The sequence below is a fragment of the Typopeltis vanoorti genome, chromosome 1, assembly GCF_054136105.1.
Source record: "Typopeltis vanoorti isolate ZY-2024b chromosome 1, IOZ_Tvanoo_1.0, whole genome shotgun sequence".
Classification (NCBI taxonomy): domain Eukaryota; kingdom Metazoa; phylum Arthropoda; class Arachnida; order Uropygi; family Thelyphonidae; genus Typopeltis; species Typopeltis vanoorti.
In genome coordinates, this window is record NC_143549.1 from 66,401,515 (window position 1) to 66,414,230 (window position 12,716).

General features: G+C 34.9%; 1 protein-coding gene across 1 annotated transcript in view; it reads right to left on the reverse strand.

Moving 5' to 3' along the window:
• The window catches only part of LOC150110054 (ATP-binding cassette sub-family F member 2), a 172,481-nt gene that overhangs the window by 85,920 nt on the left and 73,845 nt on the right, over positions 1 to 12,716 (reverse strand). The window lies entirely within an intron of this gene.

Sequence of the window (12,716 nt, forward strand, 5' to 3'; positions counted from 1 at the left end):
ATGTCAGCTAATGATAGAGATAGCAGATTGTCTTTTGTAGATGAGAACAGTTTTTAAGTGGTAAACCACTGACTGACTGAAAACAGAAATAGACAACAGAAACAACAAATCTAGCATGGTAGGAAGTCAATTGAATAAATTCATATGGAATAAGAGAGAAATTAGTCGGAATACTAAATTAGCTATACAAGACAGTGTTCAAACCAGTTTTAACTTACAGATCTGAGAGCTGGGTCAGAAGTAAAACACTTGACCAAAGACTACACAGCAGATATGAGTCATGAGAAAGATTAGGGTCATGAACAGATGACATCAATGGCAATATATTAAAAACAAGGATATTAGGAAAGAACTTGACCTTGTCAGCATCCAGGAATGCATTAGCAGAGCTGATCTCAGGTGGTATGGTCACTTAAACAGAATGGGCGAGGAAAGATTAGCAAAACAAGTGTTCTCTGCCAAGTTGGCAGGAAAACGACCCAGAGAAAGACCAAGATATAGGTGGATTGATACGGCCTTTGAAGATAGAAATATAAGATCTGATAATGTTGGAGTGTTGACAAGTAACAGACTGATTTGGAGGAAAATTGTAGATAGGAAGTTAGTAATGATGTAAATTTTTCATGTAATACTATCATATCCTGTACACCCCCCCCCAACCCCTGCGAGTACATGGCAGGAATTTGATGATGACCACTGACTGCTGTATGTTCCTTGTATTCCCGTTTCTTTGATTTGCTTGTTTCTACACATTGATGATTTACTGTTATTTTCAGAATGAAATATCTGTACTTTCATTTAATTAAAGTTAATTACTGTGATTATCGTGTAATTTCTTGCATATATTTTTGTTGTCACTGTTCATGAGAATTGGCATTAATATTATGGCTACTGTTGTAACTGAGTAGTTTATGGACATGAATGTCACCACAGAGCCCAGAGTGAGATCAATGAACGTCTGCCCCCACAACAATTCAGGACTTCGTTATATGGCTACAGGAAGAATGATCCAAAATTCCTGTTGATCACTATCATATGCTTGTGGAAAGGATGCCCCCATGGGATTGCTGCAGTCATCGCAGCAAAAGGAGATCCTACATCTTATTAAGCTAGGTGCGGTGTTTGTTAGATATGTTTGTTCTTTACATTATGGTGTCCATTGGTTTCTTTCCAAGCAGTTAGGCTGCGAAGAATTTTTAGCACGGCTTTTCAAGTGAGGGGGGGGGGGTTAGCTCGACTTCTACAGAAGTAGCAGAGAATTTTTTCCCCTCCTAGAAATTAAGGTTTTTATTCCCACAGGTAAACTGACCAGAAGAACACATTCAATTTATATACAACATATACTATATAGTACTAACCATCTTATCCTAGAATCATTATTATGAAATCCAAGGATACTTTTAACACTTATGGGTACTTAAGCCCATTAAGAACAACAGAAGAATAATGAATAATAATGTGTGATATTTTGTAGCAAGCATTAACTATTTTGAAAGGAGTCAAAATACCTGGACAAAATTTTAAGTGAGATAATAAAATTAAACAAAAATAAACACAGTTGACATTCATTATAGTAAACTCATAGCATTGCAGGAATCATTTGCTTTAGTTGGTAGTTTTTTATAATGAGTAAGTTTGCTATAATGATGTCTGCTAAACTGAATGCCTACTGTATTTATTTTAGCATAGTTTTATAATAACAAAGGGAATGGACTAGTAAGTTGATATAATATGCATGAAACTGTAGATGAGGTGGGTCTCTGGATTACCATTAAATTCAGATATGCAGCAGCTAAAAATCGTTAGTTCCATCATTTAAATTGTTCACAAATGTAAAGCAAATAATGGGAATATTTCTGAAGTATACATATCAGAAATATATTTAGATGCATCTTTGAAACTTTTCATAATTTGGAAATAGTTCAAAAATTGGGCAATATTGAAAAACATTGCAAAATATGGAATTGTGTATCCTTATTTGTGACAACTCAAGATTTGCATTTTTACAATTTGAAGTGATCACATTTAGGAAAAAGGCCACATGCCACTTTCCATAAGGCAGTTTTGGTTGAGGATGGATTGAAAGAAATTATAGTCTAAAGGTTTGTTTTTTAATTTGTATATGTAGGATGAATGGAAAACTTTATAGACAGTTTTAGGATGTTATTTCATGGATGTTATCTTTTTCATGGTATTATGATGCCATAACTCATAAAAGATTGAATTATCAACTTGCTTATATTTCACTGGATTTCAAACTGTGTTCTTCAGATCACAGTTGCTTTTTTATAATACATGAGCAACAGTGGATCTAAATATCAAGACATAAGTGAACAATATAATCATAAAATAAGAGTAAAAAGCATAAAACAAAAGTACAGAATGACACATAAGAAAATTTATTTCATATTTTTGTAGACATAAATATATAACAAGGATCTATATTGAGCTTCACAGATCAGGAAAAGGCATATGACAAGATGCCAAAAGATTATGAATCGAAGTAGTATAAAAACCTATTACCAAAATTGGAGCTATTAATCTGATAGTTTTACATTATGTAGATGTTATACTTCTGAATAAATAAAGTACGATCTGGAGGATTTCCTGACTAAATTGAATAACTTATAATAAATCTGGCATGAAAATCAGCAATAAAAAGATACATATAATGAAAGGAGGCAGAAACACTGAAAACATTAACTGCATCCTGAATGGAAAACCTATAGAACAAGTAAAATATTCAGCTATTTAGGCACACTTTTTAGTGAAAATGGTAAATTAAATTTGGAAATAGACAGGCAGAATTAGCACAACTGGTATGGTAGGAAGTCAAATGAATAAATTTATATGGAATAAGAAAGAGATTAGTCAAAACACTCAACTAGTTATATGCAACACAGTTTTAACTTATGGATCTGAGAGCTTGGTTAGAAATAACTTGATTATAGATAAGAGAATTCTGAGAATAATTAGGGGGAGGGGGGGGTATGAACAGATGGCACCAACAACAGCATCATATTTAAAAATGAGGATATTAAGAAAGAACTTGATATTGTTAGCAATCAGGAATGGGTTAGCAGAACTAATTTCAGATGGTATGATTACTTGAAAAGAATGGGAGAGGAAGGATTAACAAAACTGTTCTTTGGCAGGAAAAATACCCAGAGAAAGACCAAGATCTAGGTAAATGACACAGTAAAAATGCCTTAGAAGACAGAAATATAATATCTGATAATTGATAAATAACAAATTAATTTGGAAGAAAATTGGTGATTGAAAGTTAGTAATGATGTAACTTTTTCGCTTTGAAAGATTGCTAATTGAAACAAGTAGTGATAGCATTGTGGTGAAAACACTCAATAAGAATGCTATCCAGAATATCTATCTGTACTTAAAGTAGAAAAAGCTATCACAAACCTGAAATGAAGAAAAGCATCTGGAGTAGAGGATATTTGACCAGAAATGCTAAAATATAGAGGTATAAAAGTTTCACAGTGGCTACACTTCATAATTCAGAAGGGATGGGTAGAGGGTCGAATTACAGATGATTGGAGTAGAGCTCTCGCAGTTCCCATCTATATTAAAAAAAAAAAAAAAAAAGGGGAGGGAGGGGGATAAAGCTGAATGTGAGAATTAGAGGAATTTCTCTACTGAGTGTTCCTGATAAGACTTATGCAAGTATTCTAGAGAAATTCCATTTCTCTAGAGAAAGAGAAAAACAACAAGCTGGATTCAGGCCAAACAGGTTGTCAGGATCAAGACAAATGGTTGGGAAATCATGGGAATATAATTAGGATCTGTATTTAAGTGTTGTAGATCTGGAAAAGGCATATGATAAGGTGCCAAGAAGAAAGATGTTCAAAACGCTCCAGTTATATGGTGTAAATGGGACATTATATCAAGCAATACTTAGTCTATATTTGAGTTGTAAATCAGCAGTTAGAAATGAAAGAAGTACAGGAAGATGGTTTGATGTTAAGTCAGTTGTGCGACAAGGATGTACATTATCTCCTCTGTTATTCACCATCTATGTGGATCACATTATGAAGGAAAGTGGTATTAAACCTGATCTCAAAATTGGAGATGTTAATGTCAGCTCTTTGCTTTATGCATATAATGTTATACTCCTAAATAAATCCAGGACAAGCCTGCAGAATTCCCAGACCAAATTGAATAACTGCTGAAATAAAATTGGTAGATCAGCATTAGAAAGAGATTGAAAACATCAATTGCATCCTGAATGGTGAGCCTATGGAACAAGTAAAACATTTCGAATATTTAGACACAATTTTTAGTGAAGATGGCAGATTAAATTTGGAAGTAGACAGCAGAATTAGCAAAGCTTGTGTGGTAGAAAGTGAACTGAATAATTGTATAAGGAATAAGAGAGATTAGTCAAAACACTAAACTACCTGTATACAAGACAGTGTTCAAACCAAGTTTCACTTACAGATCTGAGAGCTAGGTTAGAAATAAAACTCTTGATCAAAGACAGTTGGCACACCATTGGCAGTATCACATCAAAAATGAGGATATTAGGTAGCATTCAGGTATGTATTAACAGAGTTAATCTCAGGTGGTATGACCACTTTAAACAGAATTAGAGAAGAAAGATTAGCTGAACAAGTGTTCTTTGCCAGGTTTGCAGCAAAAAGACCCAGTGGAAAACCAAGATGTAGTGGGATTGATACAGCAAAAAGTGCCTTGGAAGACAGAAATATAAGATCTGATAATATTGGAATGTTGACAGATTAACTAGCTAATCTGGAGGAAGATTGTTGACAGGAATATAATTTTTCATGTAGTACTATCATAATATCCTATATACTCCCTTAGTGTGTTTGTCAGGAATTTGGTGATGGTGAAACACATGAATGAGGAGTGTTACTTAGGATGACCTCCCAAAATTGAGAAGTTTAAGGCAATGGTTTTTGTTGAGGTTCGGTCTGTGAATGTTGGACTTCACAACTTTCTCTTTGAAATAAGGAACTGCACTTTTTCACAGCTACTTTCATCTCTAATTATTGCAATTCAAAAATAATCAATAAAACAGTTAATAATTATGGCCTCTATCCTAATCCTCCTTGAAAAGAAGTTTTTAAAATTTCAATTCCATTTGTGAAAGGACTGAATGAAATGAATATCAAACAAAAGACTGAAGGGAGAGAAACCAATTACTGTGCCATTAATTTTTTTTTAGATTGAGACATGTGGGGAGGGGACAGTTGACTGGCATTATTTGCAACTTCCTTGCCTCTAGTGTTATTGTTTTCAGTCTTCTGATCCAAACATTGAATTGAATATATCAGAGCAACTCTTGCTGGTATTATTATTTTGGCTGAACTTTAAATTCTCATCCTTTTTCTAATTCTTGGTTCAAGAAGTATGGAAAGGGAATAGTTGAATGGCTGTGCAAGAAAAGAACTAGGCATAATCATGTTTGGCTTTAAAATAGTTGTCACACTTAGAGAAAATTGTTTACTCCTGGCTTCTTTTCCTGAAATTCTTATGTAGATGATCTTGGTAGATGTCTTACTACCATTGCAAAACAGACGTTTATTACTCCTTTTATTTTTCACCAGAACAATGACAGAAGAAAATCTTGTCTTTACTGAATACCATGCAGCTTCTAGTAGTGAGGTTAATTCTCAGATCTTTCTGAAAGTTTGTACTTCACAGTTGATTCCTATGTCACCTTTTTATCCTCTCTTATTCCATTGGTACCTGTTGTGCAGCCTGGAAACAACTTCTGTGTGACCTGAAAACCTATCAGCTCACCATTACAGATTCTGTCATTGATCAGTAGGGGATTTTCATGCTCATCGCCCATCTTTGGACAAATACTATTTAAAAGTTTGCAGAATATCAGGTGGTTGTTCTCAATATTTCTATGGATTTGATCAGGTTTGGTGCAGTGGCCTATCAAGTAAGCTCCCATCACACGTCTTCTGATTTGTATCTGGTTGCCATTTTTCTCTCTGAATGCATATTTATTTGTGATAATGGATGGATCTTTGAGCTTAAACTGTGATCTCCAAACTATTTTTCTTCAGTAGTGGTTGTGATAACCTTGCTAATTTCAGGGCTAGTAAAACTCAGTTCATCTGCTTCATTTCTCACAAAAATTTTTTTTTTGTGGTTTCCATCTTTTTTTTCAACATGCACAATATACAATACAATAATAAGGAATTTGCATGAAAAAATATATAATATTTTCCATAAAAGAAGTAACAAAAGGCCATCAGATCTTTTAAAATTTGATTGGCATAAAAAGGCCTCACAGTTCTCCTTATAACTGCTCTATAAGGAATTACTTTTATGTAAAGGTTTTAATTTTCTTCCAAAAGACTAGTTTAGTCAAAATGGCATGTTCTGCTAGGCCAGACTGTTCAGGCTCAAGATACTGGATATAAGATTTGTTTGTTTGTGAAGAACATACAATCTTATATTTCTATCGTCTAAGGCACATTGTACCGTATCAATCCACCTATATCTTGGTCTTCTTCTGGGTCGTTTTCCTGCCAACCTGTTGATACAATAATCTGATACTGTTAGTCAAATTTAAAAATTTAATTTTTCTTTCATATATATGATGGTGAATTATAATTTTTTGCTAAAGGTGTTAAAAGAATGAAACAGTTTTAGTATGGAATTTTCATTACCAATGCATAGGATATCAACATATCTATCATAATAAGAAATCCTAGTGAATTTCTTATAGTAGATAGATAGGGAAAGACAGAGAGATGGGCAATGTACAGTTCTAAGAGCTGCCCCCCTAATGGTCTGGTGCAGAGGAAGAATGAACACTTGTTCATAAATAGTTTGATTTTAAAAAATGTGCTAAGATTATTAATTCATGACAGTATGAAAGTTGTGGTAATTTATAAGCAAAGTACAAATCATATCAAGGGTTTTGGAGATATCAATGTTAGAATACAGTGAGGAAGCATGAAAAGAAGAGAGGATATTTTCAAACAACATGCTCATTTCTTTTATGTGACTAAGAAGTGCAGTGTGTCAGATCAATAAATTTCAATTTTTATAATCATGGTTTTTTATTAGTCAAGAGACAAATTTATAAGTAAAATTGTTATGTGTTGGTATGAGATAATGAGGAATATAGAACAGCTTGGGTCTGTAAGAGATTAGAGACTGTCTCTATAAAGATTATTTTTATACTCCAAGTGTTTAGTACTTATGTAATTACAAGGGTTCAATTCCGATTAGTGCAATGACTTTTTACTGTTTCTTTTAGAACCCAGACAATCACTGACTTGAAACCAAATATAAAAAATATACATATTTAATAAAACTAAAACAATATATACACTTTAAATAAAATTACATAACTACAAAATACTGGATCCAAGGCCTTCTAAAATAAATCTACACTTTTTTATATTTTTGGATAAGAAAATATCTAATCATTCATTCTCTGATTCATTCTACTACTGGATTGTTTAACATATGACTAATCACATCTACCAGAACATTCAATTAGAACATTGACTGCAATATCTTCTTTTATTTACTAAATACTTGTTGACAGTCTCAATTCTTCCAGTTTAAAGACTCAGTTTTACACTCACAGTTATACGATTCCTTTTCGGAATCTACTATTAATATTCTTCCAACTGTCACATAAAATTTAATTTCCTAAGAACAAAATTTCTCAGGTCTGATTTCTTAAGCTTCCATTAGCTCTCTCTTGTTTTCCTCTTTACTCCAATGCTGAACACTCTCTCTTTCAGCTGTCAATCACCTATCAAACTCCTTAGCAAGCATGAGCACTCCATGTAAAAATAGCAAGTGAGAAGTTACGTATAATGGCTGACATGTTATCTCCATTAGCGTAATGAGAATGTTTTTACAAAACACTTGATAATTTTAAATTACAATTACAAGGATTGAAAGTAACATAATTATCAGAATCTAGTAACTACATCGAAATTTCAAATGCTTAACATTTCATTCGCACCAATGAAAGGTTTTAAACATAGTCCATTATTACTGTAAATAAGCCTAAGGGTTGTGAATGATCTGGAAACTGTTTTAGAGGCTGAACATTGAACTTTTTCAAATCACTTCAGGTCTCTAATAATCAGAGTGGTCATCTCATGCTAGGCACTGAAATTCACTGTCACCAAAATCAAAAACCAATACAACTCTCAGTAAAGCATTGTTTCTCTTTAGGCAATTTGTAATAAAGAAGGCAAATTAAAAATGGAAATAGATATTAGAATAAGCCAAGCTAGTATTGTGGGGAGTAAGTTGAATAAAATATATCAAATAATAGAGAAATTAGCCAGAATAGTAAATAGGTATTCAAGACAGTATCAAACCAGTTTTAACTTATGATCAAAAACTAAACTATAGACAACAGTTTTGAGAAAAATTAAACAAGTGAATGAATAGCATCACTGACAGAATCATATTAAATTTATATTAGTAAGTTGCTTGACATTGTTAGCATTTAAGAATGTGCGAGCAGTGGTAATCTAAGGTGTACGGTGCACTTAAATAGAATGTGAGAGGAAAAGTTAGCAAAATTGGTTTGATGTGAGGAAAAGACTAGAAAAAAAGACAAGCATTTAAGCAGATTGATCTGACAGTGTCATTCCTGACAAATAATCCAGAGGAAAATTTGTCATGTTCACATAGCACTGTCATAGTATCCTAGATCTACACCTTGAGGGTACTTACCAGAAATTTGATAACGTTGTGTCTTAAAATCTGTTAAATGTATTACAGTGAATGTCAATTATACAAACTAATTGAGACCAGGGTTGGTCCAGTTAATTAAATACAGGCTGTATCTTGTGCCCGGATTATGGATGAAATATGTTCCCTAGAACGTCTTTAGGTCGGATTTGTGTACAACTCGGATCCCTGATGAACAAACATCACATATACAGTAATAATAATACCTTGGACCTGTGTTTCACTCAGGATTTTTTCATGAGTGCAGGTCACAAAGATGCCTCCAACGATCTCGATCTTGAGCCTCTCTCTTCCATTTTATACCCATAGATTTCACTAGTGGATCTTCCCATCTTGTAGGTGGTCTTCCTGGTTTTCTCTTTATTCTTGGTTGCTAATTGAGTATTCTGTATGTCCATCTGTTATCCTTGAGTCTGGCTATGTGACCTGCCCATCTCATCTTGCTTTCATATACTGCAGTTACCACATTTTTTATGCCTGATCTCTTTCTTAGTTCCATGTTTCTAACATGTTCCATTCTGCTGATGTTACAAATCCTGCGTTCTGTTGGACACTGAGTTATTCTGAGAGTCTCTTCTTCTTTTCTTGTCGTATTCCATGTTTCTGGTCCATATGTGAGTGATGGAAGAATATCACTATTAAATAGTTTTGCCTTCGCAGAGATGTCAGTAATTTTTGCAGCTTTCTTTTTGCTAGTTCTTCAGATAAATCGTTATTCATTTTTATTGTTTGTCCTAAGTACTTGTAGGAGTCAACTTGTTCTATGGCAATGTTTCTCAATGTGGGGCGTATGCCCCACAGGGGGGGGGTCAATTTGAATATTTTGGGGAGCTATTTGGCTGAATATTATTCTAGGAAGGGGGGGGCATCAAAATCTTTGAGACGTTGAGGTGGGGCATGATCCAAAAAAGGTTGAGAAACACTGTTCTATAGGAATGTTATCAATACATAGGTGACTGTCACTTGTGTAGATGTTTTTGATCCATTTTGTTTTTTCTAGATTCATTTCTAAGCCTATCTTACTGCTGTTTATGTATACTTTTTCACCCATTTCTTCTAGGTCTTTTGGGTTGTGGGATATCAGTACTAGATCATCGGCAAACATAAGGATTTGTAGCTTTTCACCATCTATACTTATTTCTCCATTTAGGTCTATTTTTTTCAGAATGTATTCTAAAGTGCTGGTAAATAGATTTGGGGAGATCACATCGCCTTGGCAGACCCTCTCTTTATATCTATATTTATAGGTTGATCAAATAGGGTTATATGTGTGGTCTGATTTTTGTTAATTTCTTTTATCATGTGGATGTAAGTAGGGTCCACATTTATTTCCAGTAAGGCACTGATGACTGCATTGTGTTCTATGGTATCAAATGCTTTTTTAAAATCAATAAAGAGGAAACATAGAGGGATTCGGTATTCTCTGCATTTTTCTATTAGTTGTGAAATGACCTGGATAGGATCTGTTGTGGAGAAGCCTCTTCTGAATCCTGCCTGCTCTCTGCTGGAGTTGTCTTCGAGAGTGTTTTGGATTCTGTTCAGTATTACTCTGTTCATGATCTGTTTATATATGTGAGAGAGTAGACAGATTGGATGATAGTTTTTTGTCTTCCTTGTTCCCTTTTTTTGAATAGAAGTATGGTTTTTGAGGTTTTCCATTCCTCTGGAATCTTTCTTTCTTTAAAGTACCACGTGAATCTGGCAGCCAAGGCTTGGAAAATAATTGGTCCGCATCATTGGCGCACCCAGGGAGGGGGCCAAGGTCCCCCCCCCCCAAAAAAAGGAAAAAAGACTAGAAAAATTTCCGAAAATCTTTTCCTAATTAAAATTCTTTTTTTTTATTTATGTTGTGTAGTGCTATACTACTTCTGAATTAGAGGTCACATAAGGTGGGAATACCCTCTGGCTCTCGGGAAACACGGCCATTGTGAATGCAAGGCAAATGAGGTAGTGCTCGGGCGATACTTTGTTTGCCCAAGCCGGGCCAGAGATCATGGGTATCATGTATTGGCGATCACTGCAGATGCTCAGTCATAAGTTGTATGCAATGCGTAGTGTGTGTATTCTCAAATCGTCTACTCAACTCCCCCCCCCCCCAAGATTAAATCTTCAGTACTCAAGCTCCAAGATTAAATCCTGGGTGCACCACTGGTCCACCTTGTTGGATTTCTCTTCAGCTTTAACACGATCAAGTCCTGAGGCTTTACCTTTACTCATTTTCTTAAGGGCATGTTCTATTTCTTCTGGAAGTACATCTGGTATATTGCTTGGTTTTGGAATGATAGGTTCTGAAACTTGGTACTTAGTTGCATAGAGATCATTATAAAAATTCTGCACATTATAATTATTATAATAATAATCAGGGGTGCTTAAGGGTCAAAGCTGTATAACTGAGAGGAGACCTCCACATAGCCTTTAAAGGAATGCGGAGAACCGACCAGGGCTTCTGACCTAATGTCCAATCCTCACCTTCTCGTGGTGCACCCTGTTGGGTATCTACTTTGATACTGAACGAACGAGGATGGGCTGGCAATTTGGGATTTAGCCGACCAAATTGTATTCTTATTGGTTAAACCAAAATAAAAAATGATGGTACAACATGACAAAATTTCATGCCGGCTGGGGCGTCGCCCGGTTAAACAAGGCCCCCGTTGTTTTCACCAGGGAACCAGGGCGAACAGCGAAAAGTCAGCTACTGGAACAAATCTGAAAATAAACCCCAACTCAACATCACCAGAGTTAAAGATCGGTACTATCAACGTAAGAAGCCTGAATGGCAAAGAAATGGAGCTAGCTGAGGAATTAGATAAGTACCAGATTGACATAATAGGGGTGACTGAAACAAAAAAGACCAAAACTGGTGATATCTTTCTGAGCAATAAATACAAAATGTTATATTCAGGCAATGACAATCAAGGAAAAGAAGGAGTAGCCATAGTATTCAACACAAAATATGAGGCTAATCTTCTTGAATGGCAGTCAGTCTCAAGTAGAGTAATGTGGGCAAATATGAGAATGGGGAACTGGACAATGAGACTTATTTGTGCCTATGGTCCCACAGAACGTTCTACTAAGGTAGAAGTGGAGGAATTTTTTGAGGCTTTAGAAAAAGCAACTGACACAATGAAAAAGGAAAAGTTGGTCCTTGTTGGGGATCTAAATAGTAGAGTAGGAAATGATTGTGAGACATACAAAAATATTTTGGGAAAATTTGGAGAAAAGAGCAAAGCTAATAATAATGGCAAATATCTGTTGGATTTCTGCTCAGGACATGGACTGGTTATTACTAACACCATGTTCCAACATAAAAATGTGCACAAATTCACATGGAGAGAAGAGGCTAGGAATAAGAAAAGTCTCATTGACTATGTTATTGTTGATAGTGATGTTTTCTCCCTGGTGCAAGACACCAGAGTGTACAGAGGATTTGAAATTGGAAGTGATCACTATTTAGTCTTGAGCAGGATAAAATTGAATTTCATATTGAAAAGAATAACATGTAAGAAAGTTTTAAAGCGAATAAAAGTTGAGCAGCTCTCAGATGTGAACTGTAGACTAAAATACAGAAATATTATTGAAAAGAAAATGAAAGAGTTTGAGAACAGGAATCAAACCATGGAGATTCAGTGGCAAACTCTGAAGGAAACATTGATGATTCTGCCAGAGAGGCTTGTGGTGAGGTTGTGTGCAAGGATAAAAAAATCAGAACTCCCTGGTGGACACAGGAAGTTAAAGAGGCAGTGAAGGAAAAGAAGAAAGCATATCAAAAGTTCCTGGCAAATAAGTCAGCTTTTACTCTTACAGAATACAGAGACAAATGTAAGAAAGCTAAACAGTGTGTAAAACTAGCTAAACAAAAGTCATGGGAGGACTTTGGCAAGAAAATAGAAAATAAATATCAAGAAGGTGGCAAAATATTCTGGAGGTTGTTGAAGAAGCTTAGGAATGGAGGAAAGAGTGCTGTAAAAGGAATTAGAGATGATAAAGGT